Source organism: Rhinopithecus roxellana, chromosome 16 (assembly GCF_007565055.1).
Source record: "Rhinopithecus roxellana isolate Shanxi Qingling chromosome 16, ASM756505v1, whole genome shotgun sequence".
Classification (NCBI taxonomy): Eukaryota; Metazoa; Chordata; class Mammalia; order Primates; family Cercopithecidae; genus Rhinopithecus; species Rhinopithecus roxellana.
In genome coordinates this window covers 68,776,841-68,792,351 of record NC_044564.1, presented here as the reverse complement: position 1 = coordinate 68,792,351, position 15,511 = coordinate 68,776,841, and positions in this window count along the sequence as shown.

Here is a 15,511-nt window from a genome sequence, read left to right as displayed (position 1 = left end):
CAATCAAATTCTTAATTAGCTTAAATCCACCTGGCTATTTTGCACCTAATAAACCAATTAATTCAATTCACATGGAGGGGGTTGTATTTAGTGCCATATTTCAGTCATTACTGACCATCATTGTGCGTGGCTGCTGTATGTACGATGAAGACATGATATCCAAGCAAAATTTTTATTCTCTACTGTTTTGCAGTCTGTCAGATAAATGGAGAGTGTGGTTGGCGTTTTTAATGTAGAAAGGGATTTAGCAACAGGCCTCAAAAGACCAAAACAGAAATTAGGAGTGTAGTGTACGTTATAAGCAGGTTCACTGTTTAGGTTACAGCCTTCTCACATGTACCTGATGATGTGTAGTGTCATTCATTTCAGGCTCAAATTATATTTGTTCAGTAGAAAAACTGTGAGATTATATTCTCTGTTGTTGCAATAAGTACTGCTGAACAGTAAGATAGAGGTTCCAGGAACATGTCAAGAATGAATTCCACGTAATTATACTTTGCCCCAAGTCTCCTGGTGGGTAAGTTGTTTGGGGAAATAAAGCTAATTTAAGATTTCATTGTTAAAATCAACTTGAAGAAATACTTCACATAGAAACAAGTTTCTTTTCACCATTCAATACTATGTTTCTTGAAAGAGAAACTTCTCTGGGGAAATTGTAGTGAAGTAGCAGTGTGCAGAGAATTTTAATGATCAAAATAAAATTTTCAAAAAACAGGTTGTTTTTATACAAACACAATTACATGTGAATCTCTTATTTCAAATATCTAACCTAGTGACCTTGTTAAAAAAAAAAAAATCCCAAATGTAATCAACATATGAAATGCTTAGATATGGATTGAAACATACAGCTGTAGCTTAATAGTGTGTATTTCATTCAGGAGTTTGAAAATATTATTGCTGATTGATAAAATAAAATTTCATTAATCAACTCTGATTTAGCTTGTGAATAAAGTATACAGAAAGCTCAGAATCAAGCCTGGGAATGTAGAAAATTTGGAGAGTGAGGCAAAGTCGAGTGTACCGACACCACTTCAGAGCTAGTCTTAGGGAAGTACAAATTCTAGTGCCACAGAGGTGAAAGGAAATCTTGGCCTAATCTTTTTTTTTTTAAACTAACAACTTTATTTGGATATAATTCACGTATCATAAAATTTAGCCTCTCAAAGTGTACAAATCAGTGGGTTTTAATACATTTACAGAATTGTGCAAACATTAACAATACCTAATTCCCAAACATTTCAAACATTTCATCACATGTCCATTTGGAGTCACACCCCATGGCCCGCTCTCCCTGGTCCTTGGCAACCGCTCATCCAGTTTGTGTCTCTATGTATTTGGATAATTCACATAAATTGAATCATACAATATGTGGCCTTTTGTGACTGGCTTCTTTGATTAGCGTGTTTTCAAGGCTCATTCATATTGTAGCATGTTTCAGTGCCTCGTCCCTTTTTATAGCTGAATAATATTCCATTTTATGTATATACAACATTCTGTTTACCCATTTACTCATTGAATGGACATTTGGATTTTTTCCATTTTGATGCTACTGTTAATAATACTGCTATGAAAATTTATGTAGGAAGGGTCTTGCAGGTGCTGTGTGTTTTCTGGTTGTTGTTATTTTTAGAGGTGAGGTCTCACTATGTGGTCCAGGCTGGCCTCAAACTCCTGGGCTCAAACAATCCTCCTGTGCTCTTCCTCCTAAGTAGCTGGCACTATAGGTATGCACTACTGTACCTGGCTTCATGTATAAGTTTTTCAATGGACTTAATTTTCATTTCTCTTGGGTATATGCTTAGGAGTAGAACGGATGTGTTTTATGGTAAATTCTATGTTTAACATTTTAAGGAACTGCAAAAATGTTTTCCAAAGTGGATGTACTACTTTATAAACTTACCAGTAATGTAAAAGTGTTTTCTGACTTCTCTACATCCTCACCAACATTTTTTATTGTTCATCTTTTTCATTATAACCGTTCCAGTGGGTGTGAAATGGTCTCCCATTATGTTTTGAATTGTATTTCTCTAATGATTAATGATGTTAAATAGCACTACAGGTGCTTATTGCCCACTTGTATATCTTCTTTGAAGAAATGTCTATCCATATCCTTTGCCCTTTTTTTTTTTTTTTTTTTTTTTTTTTGAGACGGAGTCTCGCTCTGTCGCCCAGGCTGGAGTGCAGTGGCCGGATCTCAGCTCACTGCAAGCTCCGCCTCCCGGGTTCACGCCATTCTCCTGCCTCAGCCTCCCGAGCAGCTGGGACTACAGGCGCCCGCCACCTCGCCTGGCTAGTTTTTTGTACTTTTTAGTAGAGACGGGGTTTCACCGTGTTAGCCAGGATGGTCTCGATCTCCTGACCTCATGATCCGCCCGTCTCGGCCTCCCAAAGTGCTGGGATTACAGGCTTGAGCCACCGCGCCCGGCCCCCTTTTTTTTTTTTTTTCTTTGAGACAGAGTTTTGATCTTGTTGTCCAGGCTGGAGTATAGCAGTGCTATCTTGGCTCCATGCAACCTCCACCTCCCTGGTTCAAGCAATTCTCCTACCTCAGCCTCCCAAGTGGTTGGGTTTACAGGCACGAGCCACCACACCCGGCTAATTTTTTGTAGTTTTAGTAGAGACAGGGTTTCACCACGTTGGCCAGGCTGGTCTCGAACTCCTGACTTCAGGTGATCTGCCTGCCTTGGCCTCCCAACATGCTGGGATTACAGGCATGAGCCACCATACCCAACCTCTTTGCCCATTTTTTAACTACAGTGAGTTTTAACTGTCTAGTTGTAACAGTTACTCACAAATTCTGGATAAAACTACTTTGTCAGATATACGATTTCCAAATACTTTCTCTCATCCTGTGCTTTGTCTTTTCCCTTTATTGATGGTGTTCTTTGAAGCACAAAAGATTTTAATTTTAGTGAAGTTCAACTTTTCTATCTTTAAAAACTTTGTTACTTGTGCTTTTGGTGTAATAGCTAAGAAATCACTGCCTAAACCTAAAGTTATTATGGTTTATGCATACGTTTTCTTCTAACAGTTTCATAGTTTGAGCTCTTACATTTATGTTTTGGATTCATTTTAAACTAATTTTTGTATATGTGTGAGGTAAAGGTCCAATTTTATTCTTTTGCTTGTGGACACCCAGTTGTTCCAGCACCATTTGTTGCAAAGATATTATTTCCGTATTCAATTGTCATGACACTGTCACCAAAAATCAATTCACGGTAAATATAAGAGCTGATTTCTGAACTCTTAATTTTATTTCATTAATCTATATATCTATCTTTATGCTGGTACCACACTGTTGATTACTCTAGCTTTATAATAAATTTTACAATCAATAAGTGTAAGTTCTCCAACTTTATTCTTTGTTTTCAAAATCATTTTGGCTACTCTGGGTTCCTTGCAATTTTATATAAACTTTTTTTTTTTTTTTTTAATTTTGATTCAGGATGTCACTCTGTCACCCAGGCTGGAGTGCAGGGGCACATTCACAGCTCACTGCAGCCTTGGCCTCCTGGACTCAGGTGATCCTCCCACTGCAGCTTCCCAATAGCTGGTACTGTAGGCATAAGCCACTGTGCCCGGCCTTCATATGAATTTTAGGATCAGGCTATCAATTTCTTCAAAAAAAAGTCTTGGCTTAATCTTAATTTATATCAACACCCAACAGTTTTGGTCTAACAAACAGGACATAACTGACGACATCCCCAAGAAGGGATCACTGGCGTCAGTCAGTTAAGGTGATGAGCACTGCAAAGAGCAGGCCAGCAGCAGTGACTGAAGGAAGAGAAGCAGGCTTCCATCCCTCGAGAGAGGAGAGAGCTGACTAGCTCTAGGCAGAACATGAAGATTAGAGCCAAGAAATACACATTTGGAGGCCCAGAGATGTGGCATAAGAAAGGGCAATTGTACACGTCAGGAAAATATAGCCAAAAGCACTTTGTGTCGTCTATTGTGCTATTTAAGTATCTAATGCCCACCAATGATTACTACTATCATTACTTTCTCACAGAATCATTGATATAATTAGAAGTCATGTCACTAGCTTGGTCCTTCCACCAAAGCCAATTTAGCCCATACGAACAACAACCAACATCTGGGAAGCACTTTCTATTAATAGTTTACAAGACTCTGTCACATGCACAATCTCACACGATCCTTACAACAACTTGCATGGTGGATATTAATCAAGGATCAGTTTACAAACAAGCACTGGACTTCTTAATGACTGATTTAGATACTGTGGATAAAAAGGTAAATAAGGGAAGTCCTTTCCTTCAGAAACTAACTTAGTAATGGAGATGCAAACATAGAGTTGGATAACTATATGAGTTACCAGGATTAAAACTGATAGTAATGGAGATATGAGTCAGGTGCTCATGGAAATGTACAGGGAGAAGCTCACATTCTGGCTGGAGGCATGTGGTCAAGGTCACAGGGAGTAAACAGAAGGCTTGAAATCAACCCTCGATGTGATAATAACATAATCTATGTTGGAAGTCCTGAAAGAGGCAGCCCAATGTAAAAACCGGGAAACAGAAAAATAGAGAAATCCCTCCACCATTTCTATACCCTTGCCTGTGGCATCTTTACTCCCCTTTCTCTCTAGCTGTGTTTTAGTAATTCTACACAAGTCTTACTTTTACTCCAAGTTGTGAGGATAAACACATAGAGAATTAATGAGAACCTTCCTTGACAATCTTTATTAAGCTAACATAAAGAAATAAACACCTCTTGATATTAAAAATAGTAGCACTCCTTTCACCTTAAATATACCTTCTTCTCATTTTTCCCAGGCTTTATTCGAAGGCATGATAGGCATGTTCGATAATGCAGTCACATCATGCATGAAAATCTTAACATCATCACCTGATTTTTTTCTCCTCAAGATATTCAATGTGAAGAAGCAGGTATAATTTCTGGGACTATGCTACAGTAAAAGACCACCCACAACTGAATAGAGATTGTTCATTAATGTGATGAAATAATTATTACTTTTTTCCAAATCTGATTATTGCTGCTTTATTTCAATGTGATTATTATATTATTATTATTTTTGAAACAGAGTTTCGCTCTTGTTGCCCAGGCTGGAGTGCAATGGTGTGATCTTGGCTCACCGCAACCTCCGCCTCCCAGGTTCAAGCTATTCTCCTGCCTCAGCCTTTAATTAATTTAAAATACATAATGAGTAGCTGGGATTACAGGCATGTGCCACCACGCCCTGCTAATTTTGTAGTTTTAGTACAGACGGGGTTTCTCCATATTGGTCAGGCTGGTCTCGGACTCCCGAACTCAGGTGATCTGCCCACCTCGGCCTCCCAAAGTCCTGGGATTACAGGCGTGAGCCACTGTGCCCGGCCCATGGTGATTATTCTTAATGCAGCAAAAATACCATCTATTGAACCTCACTGAGTCAGGCACTGTTGGCTGTACCCAATGGTTATTCCTGCCTTTGTTATTATAGAACCCCCAAAAAGCAACATGCATTTGGGAGATGGGCTCTTCTGTCAGCCCCAAGGACTAGACCATGATTGATCTATACACAGTTTAGGTTTAGAGACTACACAAAGTGTAGTAACCACCAATCCTTTGCTAGTAATTAGTATATGGGTGGGCATGCGACCCTTTTCTGGTCTTAGATATGTAAGAAAAAGTTTGATGTTGGGACTCCCAATAACAACCTTACTTCCTCATAAAAAACATAAAGGCAAGGAGGCCTGCCTCCTCTTACTGCCTGGAATAAAGCTGCATGAGGATGCACTGTCTTGGGCTGCAATAGCCACCTTATAACCATCTGTAATAAGACCCAGGATAAAGAGCCAATATGTGAAGAAGGCAGAGTTGAAAGAGATAAATACCATGACACTGTTGACCAATTATACCTGAAGCCATTGCCCACTCTAGACTTTCATGAGATAATACATTCTGAAGATGGGGTTGGTTAAGTTCCTCGAAACTTGCAGCCAAATGACAATTGACTCATTTACTCACAAAAGAACAAGCTGTATGTTTTTGCCATTTTCCTACTAGAGTTGACGTCTTAGTTTTAAAAATATTTTCTAAACTCCCACATTCTGGGGGTCAGGAAACAGAGGGCAGATCCCAAATATAACTGCTCTGTGGCCTTACATATCACTCCACCAATCTGGAACTCTTGAAGAAGGATCTCGAACAAAAATAATCTTAAGGTCTTTTGTAGCTCTCTAATTTCAAGAAACTGGGGCCAGAAAACTAGGAACAGAGGTATGGTTTATTATATCTGAAAAAAATATTCATTTTTGTGCATGTTTGTATACATATATGCTTTACATATTGTCTAACAACAAATGGTTTGTGTGTGAAAGCATTGTTGCTCTTCGATACCTCTATAAAGTCATGAGTAATATGACCCAGTGCAGAACTCCCGCTCTCGGGAAACAATTTCATCAAGGAGAAGGGGTGTTGTCCACACCAAGCAAACAGTGGCTGTGTGAGAAATTACACTGATGCAACGGTGGCCTAAAAGTACTTAGCAGGCAAGCTCTCACTGATGTTAGAGAGCAGAGAGGCTCACAGATCAAATTAACATGGCTACATCTCATATTTTATTAAAATAACTTAAAATACAGAATGAGAAACAAGGGGAAAGAGATGAAATAAGTTAACACTCTTAGGATAAGGTGCAAGCTTCCATTTAGAATACAGAGAACTGGAAAGAGCACTGTTCCTAACTTTATAATTAGAAAAAGCTGATCAATCTACAAAATTATTTCTTGAATGCTTCAGAGAGCCAAGGTTGTAGGACGAGCTACTAACCCAAAATCTAATGAAAGACAGGAAGTATTTCTAATGAAATACTTCCAAGGAGAAATGGGTCACAAGCACTTGCTTAACTGAGGTAGATGTGGGATGCATCCAAGCTGGTTAGAAGACTTTACGCTGGCTAACAATTTTTGCTGTACTGCTAAAGACTGAATGTGGGCTAGTATAAAAGTTTATAATCCCTAAAAGCCATAGACCACTCTTCTGTCTATGCACATTCTTGCAGGCTTTTCTCCAAGGATCTCACTCAGTGTCCATAAGAAAGACCGGAGACTGGAAAGAGAGGAAGTGCAGGCCTCAGGGAGAAAAACAGTCTTCTGGAAAGGCACAAAGTCCAGCTTAGTTCCTTCTCTTCTGAGAAGTAGAATCATCAAGCCATGAGGAAAAAGTGACAAATCCTGTCATCATCAGGGCACCCATCCAGCTAGAGAGAACCGAAAAACCAACAACTTACTGGGCATGGTGGCATATGCTTGTAATCCCTACTACCTGGGAAGCTCGAGCCCAGGAATTCAAGATCAGCCTGGGCAACATAGTAAGATTCCATCTCTTTAAAAAAAAAAAAAAAAAAAAAAAAAAAGATGAGAATGATACTAGAAAGAAAGAAAACAACCACCACAAACTTCTACTCTTAGAGTGGGGACAGGAAAATGTTCTGGTCCTTTAGATTTTCCTACCACTAGGGAAAGGGAAAGAACACTACAAAGGCACTACTCTCATAACCCAAGAACACGGCCCCTGAGCCTGAGACAGAACCGGAGATCCCAAATCCCCAGTCCTTAGCATAAGACTGTAATCCCAGCACTTTGGGAGGCCAACGTGGGCAGATTGCTTGTGCCCAGGAGTTCAAGTTCAGCTTGGGAAACATAGCAAGACTCTGTCTCTTCAAAATTAAAAAAATTAGCTGGGCTTCGTGGCACATGCCTGTGATCCCAGCTACTCAGGAAGCTGAGGCAGGAAGATTGCTTGAGTCCTGGAGGTTGAGGTTGCAATGAGCCAAGATCATTCTGCTGTACTCCAGCCTGGGTGACAGAGCAAGACCCTGTCTAAAAAAAAAAAAAAAAAAAAAAAAAAGAAAGGAAGGAAGAAAAAACTCTCTGACAAACCAGCCCTAGTCCTAAATGCAAAGTACGTTGGAATTTGAAACCTGTACTGAGGTTAACTATATATAACAATAGAACACAAACCTAGCTCAACTCCTAATTGGGATTCAACACCCCACACTAAAAGGCAGGAAAAAGAAAAGGCATGTACAATTTTGAGCGTGAATACTACTGTACTACTCAAGATGCCCAGCTTCCATTTAAAACCTACTACAAAGAAAAAAGCAAAAAACGGCCAGGCATGGTGGCTCATGCCTGTAATCCCAGCACTTTGGGAGGCCCAGGCAGGCAGATCACCTGAGGTCAGGAGTTTGAGACCAGCCTGGCCAACATGGTGAAACCCCGTCTCTACTAAAAATACAAAAAAATTAGCCAGGAGTGGTGGCGGGCGCCTGCAATCCCAGCTACTCAGTAGAGTGAGGCAGGAAAATCGCTTGAACCTGGGAGGCGGAGGTTGCAGTGAGCCGAGATCGCACATTGCACTCCAGCCTGGGCAACAAGAATGAAACTCCATCTCAAAAAAAAGAGAAACAAGCAAAAAACAACACTGTTAAGTGACAAAGTAATCAATAAATGCAGATATGACTCAGATGTTGTGACTATTAAACAGAGAATTTAAAATATCTACAATTAGCCTGGATAATATAGTGAGACCTCGTCTCTACAAAAAATCTAAAATTAGCCAGGCATGGTGGCTCATGCCTGTAGTCCTAGCTACTAGGGAGGCTGAGGTAAGAGAAATGCTTGAACGTGAGGAGAAGTAGAGGACGGGGGCAGAGGTTGCAGTGAGCCAGGATCGCGCTATTGCACCCCAGCCTGGGTGACAAAATGAGACTTCGCCTCAGAAAGGATGAAAGAGGCCGGGTGCGGTGACTCATGCCTGTAATCCGAGCACTTTGGGAGGCTGAGGAGGGTGGATCACGAGGTCAGGAGATCGAGACCATCCTGGCTAACGCAGCAAAACCCCTTCTCTACTAAAATACAAAAAATTAGCCGGGCACGGTGGTGGGCGTCTGTAGTCCCAGCTACTCAGGAGGTTGAGGCAGGAGAATGGCGTGAACCTTGGAGGCGGAGCTTGCAGTGAGCGGAGATCGCACCACTGCACTCTAGCCTAGGTGACAGAGTGAAACTCTTGTCTGAAAAAAACATAAGAAGAATAAAGAAACGAAGGAAGGAAGGGAGGGAGGGAGGGAGGGAAAGAAACTGATTTCATTCTTCTGCACGTGGATATCCAGTTTTCCATCATCCTTTGTTGAAGAGACTGCCCCCTTCCTATTGGGTGTTCTTGACACCTTTGTGAAAACTCATTTGGCTGTAAATACATGGATTTCTTTCTGGACTATTTATTCTGTTGCATTGTGTTTCTATGTCCGTACCATGTTGTTTTGATTACTTTAGTTTTGTAGTATGTTCTAAAGTCAGGTAGTATGATGCCTCCAGTCTTGTTGTTTTTGCTCCAGATTGCTTTGACTATTCAAGTTCTTTTGTGATTCCATACCAATTTTAAAATTGTTTTTTTAATCTGGAAAAATGTCATTAGAATTTTGATAGGGATTGCATTGAATCTGTAGATTGCTTTGGATAGTATGGACATTATAACAATATTGATTGTTCAAATCCATGAACATGAGATACTTTCCATTTGTTTGTGTCTCCTTCAATTTCTTTAATTGATGTTTTATTGTTTTTAGTTATAGATCTTTTACCTCCTTCCTTAAATTTATTTCAATGCATTTTTTGGAGCTATTGTAAATGAGATTGTTTTCCTGATTTCTTTTTCAGACAGTTCATTATTTAGTGTATAGAAATGCTACTGATTTTTGTATGTTAATTTTGTAAGCTGCAATTTTACTGGATTTGTTCATTAGTTCTAACAGTTTTCAGTAGAGTAGTTAGGATTCTCTCTGTATATGATCATGGTGTCTGCAAACAAGGACAATTTAACTTCTTTCCAATTTGGGTGACTTTGCTTCTTTCGCTTGCCTAATTGTTCTGTCTAGCATTTCTACTACTATGTTGAATAGAAGTACAGAGAGTAGGCATCCTTGTCTTGTTCCTGTTCTTAAAAGCTTTCAACTTTTCACCATCGAGTATGATGTTAGCTGTGGGTTTGTCATATATAGTCTTTCTTGTGTTGAAGTACATTCCTTGTATACCTAATTTGTTGAGTTTTTATTGTGACAGAATGTTGAATTTTGTCAAATGCTTTTCCTGCACCTATTGGGATGATCATATGAGTTTTTTCCTTTATTCTTTTAATGTGGTATTATCACATTTATTGATTTGCATGTGTTGAACCATCCTTGCACCCTTGGGATAAATCCCACTTGATCATGGTGAATAATCCTTCTAATGTGTTGTAAAATTAGTTTTTTTAGGACTTTGTTGAGTATTTTTGCATCAGTGTTTTTCAAGGATACTGCCTGCAAGTTTCTTTTCTTGTAGTGTCCTAGTCTGCTTTGGTGTCAGGGTAATGCTGGTCTTGTAAAGTGAGCTTGGCAATAATCCCTCTTCTTCAATTTTTTGGAAGACTTTGAGAAGGTTTGGTTTGGTCTTTCTTTTCTTTTCCTCTTTCTTTCTTTCTTTCTTTCTTTCTTTCTTTCTTTCTTTCTTTCTTTCTTTCTTTCTTTCTCCTTCTTTCCTTCTTTCTTTCTTTTTCTTTCCTTCTTTCCTTCTTTCTTCCTTTCCTTTCCTTTTTTTTTTTTTTGACTGAGTCAAAAAGGTCACCCGGGATGGAGTTCAGTGGCACAATCTCAGCTCACTGCAACCTCCACCTCCTAGGTTCAAGTGATTCTTCTGTCTCAACCTCCTAAGTAGCTGGGATTACAGGTGCCCACCACCACACCCAGCTAATTTTTGTATTTAAAAGTAGACACAGGGTTCACCATGTTGGCCAGGCTAGTCTCAAACTCCCGACCTCAGGTGATCTGCCCATCTCGGCCTCCCAAAGTGCTGGGATTACAGGCGTGAGCCACCACGCCCACCCTGTACTAGTTCCTTCTCTTTTTTTTTTTGAGGTGGAGTCTCACTCTGTCACCCAGGCTGGAGTGCAGTGGCATGATCTCAGCTCACTGCAAGTTCTACCTCCCAGGTTCATGCCATTCTCCTGCCTCAGCCTCCCGAGTAGCTGGGATTACAGGTGCCCGCCACCACGCCTGGCTAATTTTTTGTATTTTCAGTACAGACAGGGTTTCACTGTGTTAGCCAGGATGGTCTCGATCTCCTCACCTCGTGATCCACCCTCCTCGGCCTCCTAAAGTGCTGGGATTACAGGCGTGAGCCCCCACGTCTGGCCAGTTCTTCTTAAATATCTGGTAGAAGTCAGCAGTGAAGCCATCAGGTCCTAGGCTTTTTTTAATGGGAGACTTCTTAGTACTGATTCAGTCTCCTTACTAGTTATTGATCAGGTTAGATTTTCCATTTCATTATGATTTAGTATTGGTAAGTTGTATGTGTCTAGGAAGTGATCCTTTTCTTCTAGGTTATCCAATTTGTTGGTGTATAATTGTTCGTGGGACAGTAGTCCCCCTTTATCTGTGGTTTTGTTTTCGAAGGCTTCAGTTACTCTTGGTCAACCACAGTCAGCAAACAGATGAGTAGGATGCAACAATATATTTTGAGAGAGAGAGACCACATTATTGTTATAATTGTCCTATTTTATAATTACTATTAATCTCTTGTTCTAATTTATAAACTAAACTTTATCATAGGTATGGATAAACAGAAAAAAAACATAGTATGCATAGGACTATATATATAGTATATATAAAATCATCTATGGTTTCAGGCAGCCACTGGGAATTTTGGAACATATTTCCCAAGGAAAAGAGGGAACTACTTAAGTCTCTCAGGGTCCTTTGTGTTTCTGTGGTATCAGTTGTAATGTCTCCTCTTTCATTTCTGATTTTATTTGAGTCTTCTCTTTTTTTTCTTAGTCTAGCTAAAGGTTTGTCAATTTTGTCTTTTAGAAAAAACAATTCTTAGTTCTGTTTATCTTCTCTTTGTTTTTCTAGTCTCTATTTCATTTATTTCTGCTCTGATCTTTATTATTTCCTTCTACTAACTTTGGAATTAGTTTCTTCTTCTTTTTCTACTTCCTTGAGAAGTAAGATTAGGTTGTTTATCTGAGATCTTTCTTCCTTTGTGATAAGTTTATTGCCTTAAACTTATGACTCAGAAATGCTTTGCCGCATCCCATAAGTTTTGGTATGTGTGTTTCCATGTTTTCCAGATTATTTAAATTTCTTCTTTGACCCATTGTTTATGAACATTTTGTTTAATTTCTATGTGTTTTCAATTTTTCAAAATTTCTCTTGTTATCGATTTCTAGTTTCTTATCGTTGTGGTAGGAAAAGATTCTTGATATGATTTCAGTCTTCTTAAACTTGTTAAGGCTTATTGTGTGGCCTAACATGCTCTGTCCTGGAGAATGTATCTTTGAGAAGAGTGTGTACTCTGCTGCTATTGGATGGAGTGTTCTGTATATGCCTGTTAAATCCATTTGGTCTAAATTGTAGTTTGTCTGATGTTTTCTTATTGATTTTCTGTCTAGATAATGTGTCTGTTAAAGTTTTGAAAGTATAGGGTGAACAGGATAGAAGGACCACGGTACATGCATTCTGGGTTGTGAAGTCCATATGTCTTATTTCTCTGCAACATCAGCCTTCTCTACTGATGTAGCTTAAAGGTAGTTTGAAGAACCAGAATTAGGTTTAAGCCAAGGGTCTAAGAAGATGGGAGGTGACAAGAACCAATACATGCTTGAGGGATGCAAGGAAAAAGCTGCAGCGTACCAACCAGCCTGATGAGCAGCTTTCTGGGGCAGAGGCGGCAAAAGGTCAGAATGATGTCACCAATCAACAGCCAATCCAACACTGAGTGCTTCATATTGAATATTGAGTGCTTCCTGTGCCTCATGTCTATTTAGCATAACATTACTATTTTGTGTTTCTTGGTCCTTCTATCTATATACATATAAGACACTTTTTTGGGGTCCATTTTAGTATATATTCCAATTATCATATCTATCTTTAATATGTGTTATAGTTAACTAGTTTATTATTTATATTTAACAAATCTAATTAATTTTATCTGTGTTTTGCAAGTCACTTGCTTATTCAGTATCTATACTCAACATACCATATGTATTTCACCCATTCCATTTATTTTTCTTATCCTTCATAAGTGAATATTGTCAAACAATACAGCAAACCCACATTACAATAGTGCTTACTCTTCAGCAAAATTATATAACCTTGAGCTGAGCCAAAGAAGATCCAGTCTCTGCCTCCTTGAGTGCTGACCGTGACATCCTTCTCTATGTCACTTTTATCTCTGTTGCTATCAAGTGCCAGAGTCAAATTGTTGGGTCTGGGGCAAGATGATCCAAGTTCCCTCATTTAAAAAAATATTTCATTGACAACTCACTCCTTTGGTATGACCTGATAGTATCTCTATCCCCAATCTGGCTGTTGTCTCCCTTACCTTGTATTTTAAGGACATACCTTGTATTAAAATCCCAACTGTTACTGTTCCCATCCTGTTTGCGCCCTCCTCCCATCTCACTTACCCTCATAACTAACCCATGGCTGTCTAAGTGCTCCCGCCACAGGTCCTAGCCCCTGTTTAGGTTTCTATTTCTGAAAATAAGCTTGGATTAAACCTTATTCCTTAGCTATCATCAGCAAGTGTACTGTTATTCACCATTCCTTGCCTATAACAAACAAAACTAAATAACTATTTTCTTCTTTCCCACAAAGCCCAGAATTGGACTGAGAATGCTTCCTTAGCATCATGACCCAGGTGGCCCATTACAAGCAGTCAAAGTTGCCAGTTAAGTTGAAACCTCATTGCCAACTCAAATCTCTTCTTCAGTATGGATTATTCCGACATAAATTAGCTTAGCCTGACTGGGCACGGTGGCTCACACCTGTAATCCCAGCACTTTGGGAGGCCGAGGCGGGCAGATCACAAAGTCAGGAGATTGAGACCATCCAGGCCAACATGGTGAAACCCCGTCTCTACTAAAAATACAAAAATTAGCTGGGTGTGATGGTGGATGCCTGTAGTCCCAGCTACTTGGGAGGCTGAGGCAGGAGAATGACTTGAACCCGGGAGGCAGAGGTAGCAGTGGACCACGATCATGCCACTGCACTCCAGCCTGGCGACAGAGTGAGACTCCATCTTTAAAAAAAAAAAAAAAGAAAAGAAATATTCACTTTGATGAATGTTGCACTGACCATCATATTCAGTCATCTATGGTTACCTCAATTTACTAGGCACTTGCATGTCTCTGTTCTGTCCGTGCTGTTCCTTCTGCCTTGAATGCCCTTACTGTTTCAGACAGATCTTTCTAAAATGCAAATCTGACTACATGCCTCAGTTGCCTAGAAACCTTCATTGGCTCGCTATTGACCTCAGGATAAAGTAGTCCTCAGCCTGATGGAGAAGACGTTCTGGGAGCTGCATCTGGCCTACCTCTACTAGCATCTCACATGAGACCCCTTCTTCCCTCACACCCTGTCCTTGTCAGACCATCTTCAGTCATCTTTCCTTCATGCTCTTCCTCATTGCTCCAGCTTCATGAAATGTCCTACTATCTATGGGCCGGGCGCGGTGGCTCAAGCCTGTAATCCCAGCACTATGGGAGGCCGAGACGGGCGGATCACGAGGTCAGGAGATCAAGACCATCCTGGCTAACATGGTGAAACCCCGTCTCTACTAAAAATACAAAAAACTAGCCGGGCGACCTGGCGGGCGCCTGTAATCCCAGCTACTAGGGAGGCTGAGGCAGGAGAATGGCGTGAACCCGGGAGGCGGAGCTTGCAGTGAGCTGAGATCCAGCCACTGCACTCCAGCCTGGGTGACAGAGCGAGACTCCGTCTCAAAAAAAAAAAAAAAAAAAAAAAAAGAAATGTCCTACTATCCTATCTGTCTGGTGAATGCCTACTCATATATTTTAAGACGCGGCTTAAGTATCACTTCCTCTTTGACAACTTTCATGATGTGAAATCACAACTATAACTTTTCTGTCTTTTGTGGGTTTGGGGAGACAATCTCTATGGGTCTACGAAATTTCTGCTCATCTTGCCAGTGGAACAACTCACTGTGTTCTAGACTATCTTTTCAAGGATGCTTGTATAACAGACAGCCTTGGAAGATAGAGATAGTGTTCTCCTCCAGAGCCAACAGCAGGTTTGTTTACTGTGCAGAGTAACAAAATTAATGTCTCTCTCTAAGGCAAAGGGCAGGCTGTTTCTCTAGGCTAAAAGATTCAGTTTCGCTACGCTAACAGTTCATCTCACACAACGCAACCCACAGCATATTCAGACGTCACTTTACCCTATTTGCATCACTTTGTAGAAACTGGGGCCTGGGGAATGGTCAGAAAAGCTGACAGTTTGTCTACCAATATTGTCATGATTAATACATTATTTTGTCTCTGATCAAGGAGCCTCATGTCTCTGCCAATATTCATGATATTGTGGCAAGCTAACTTAATAGCTTACAAGTAGAGTAAAATCTCAAACCCTTCACAGTTCTTGACAGTATTGGCGCTTAACTCTGTAACACTTCTCAGATCCCTAACAGTTCTTGACAGTACTATATTT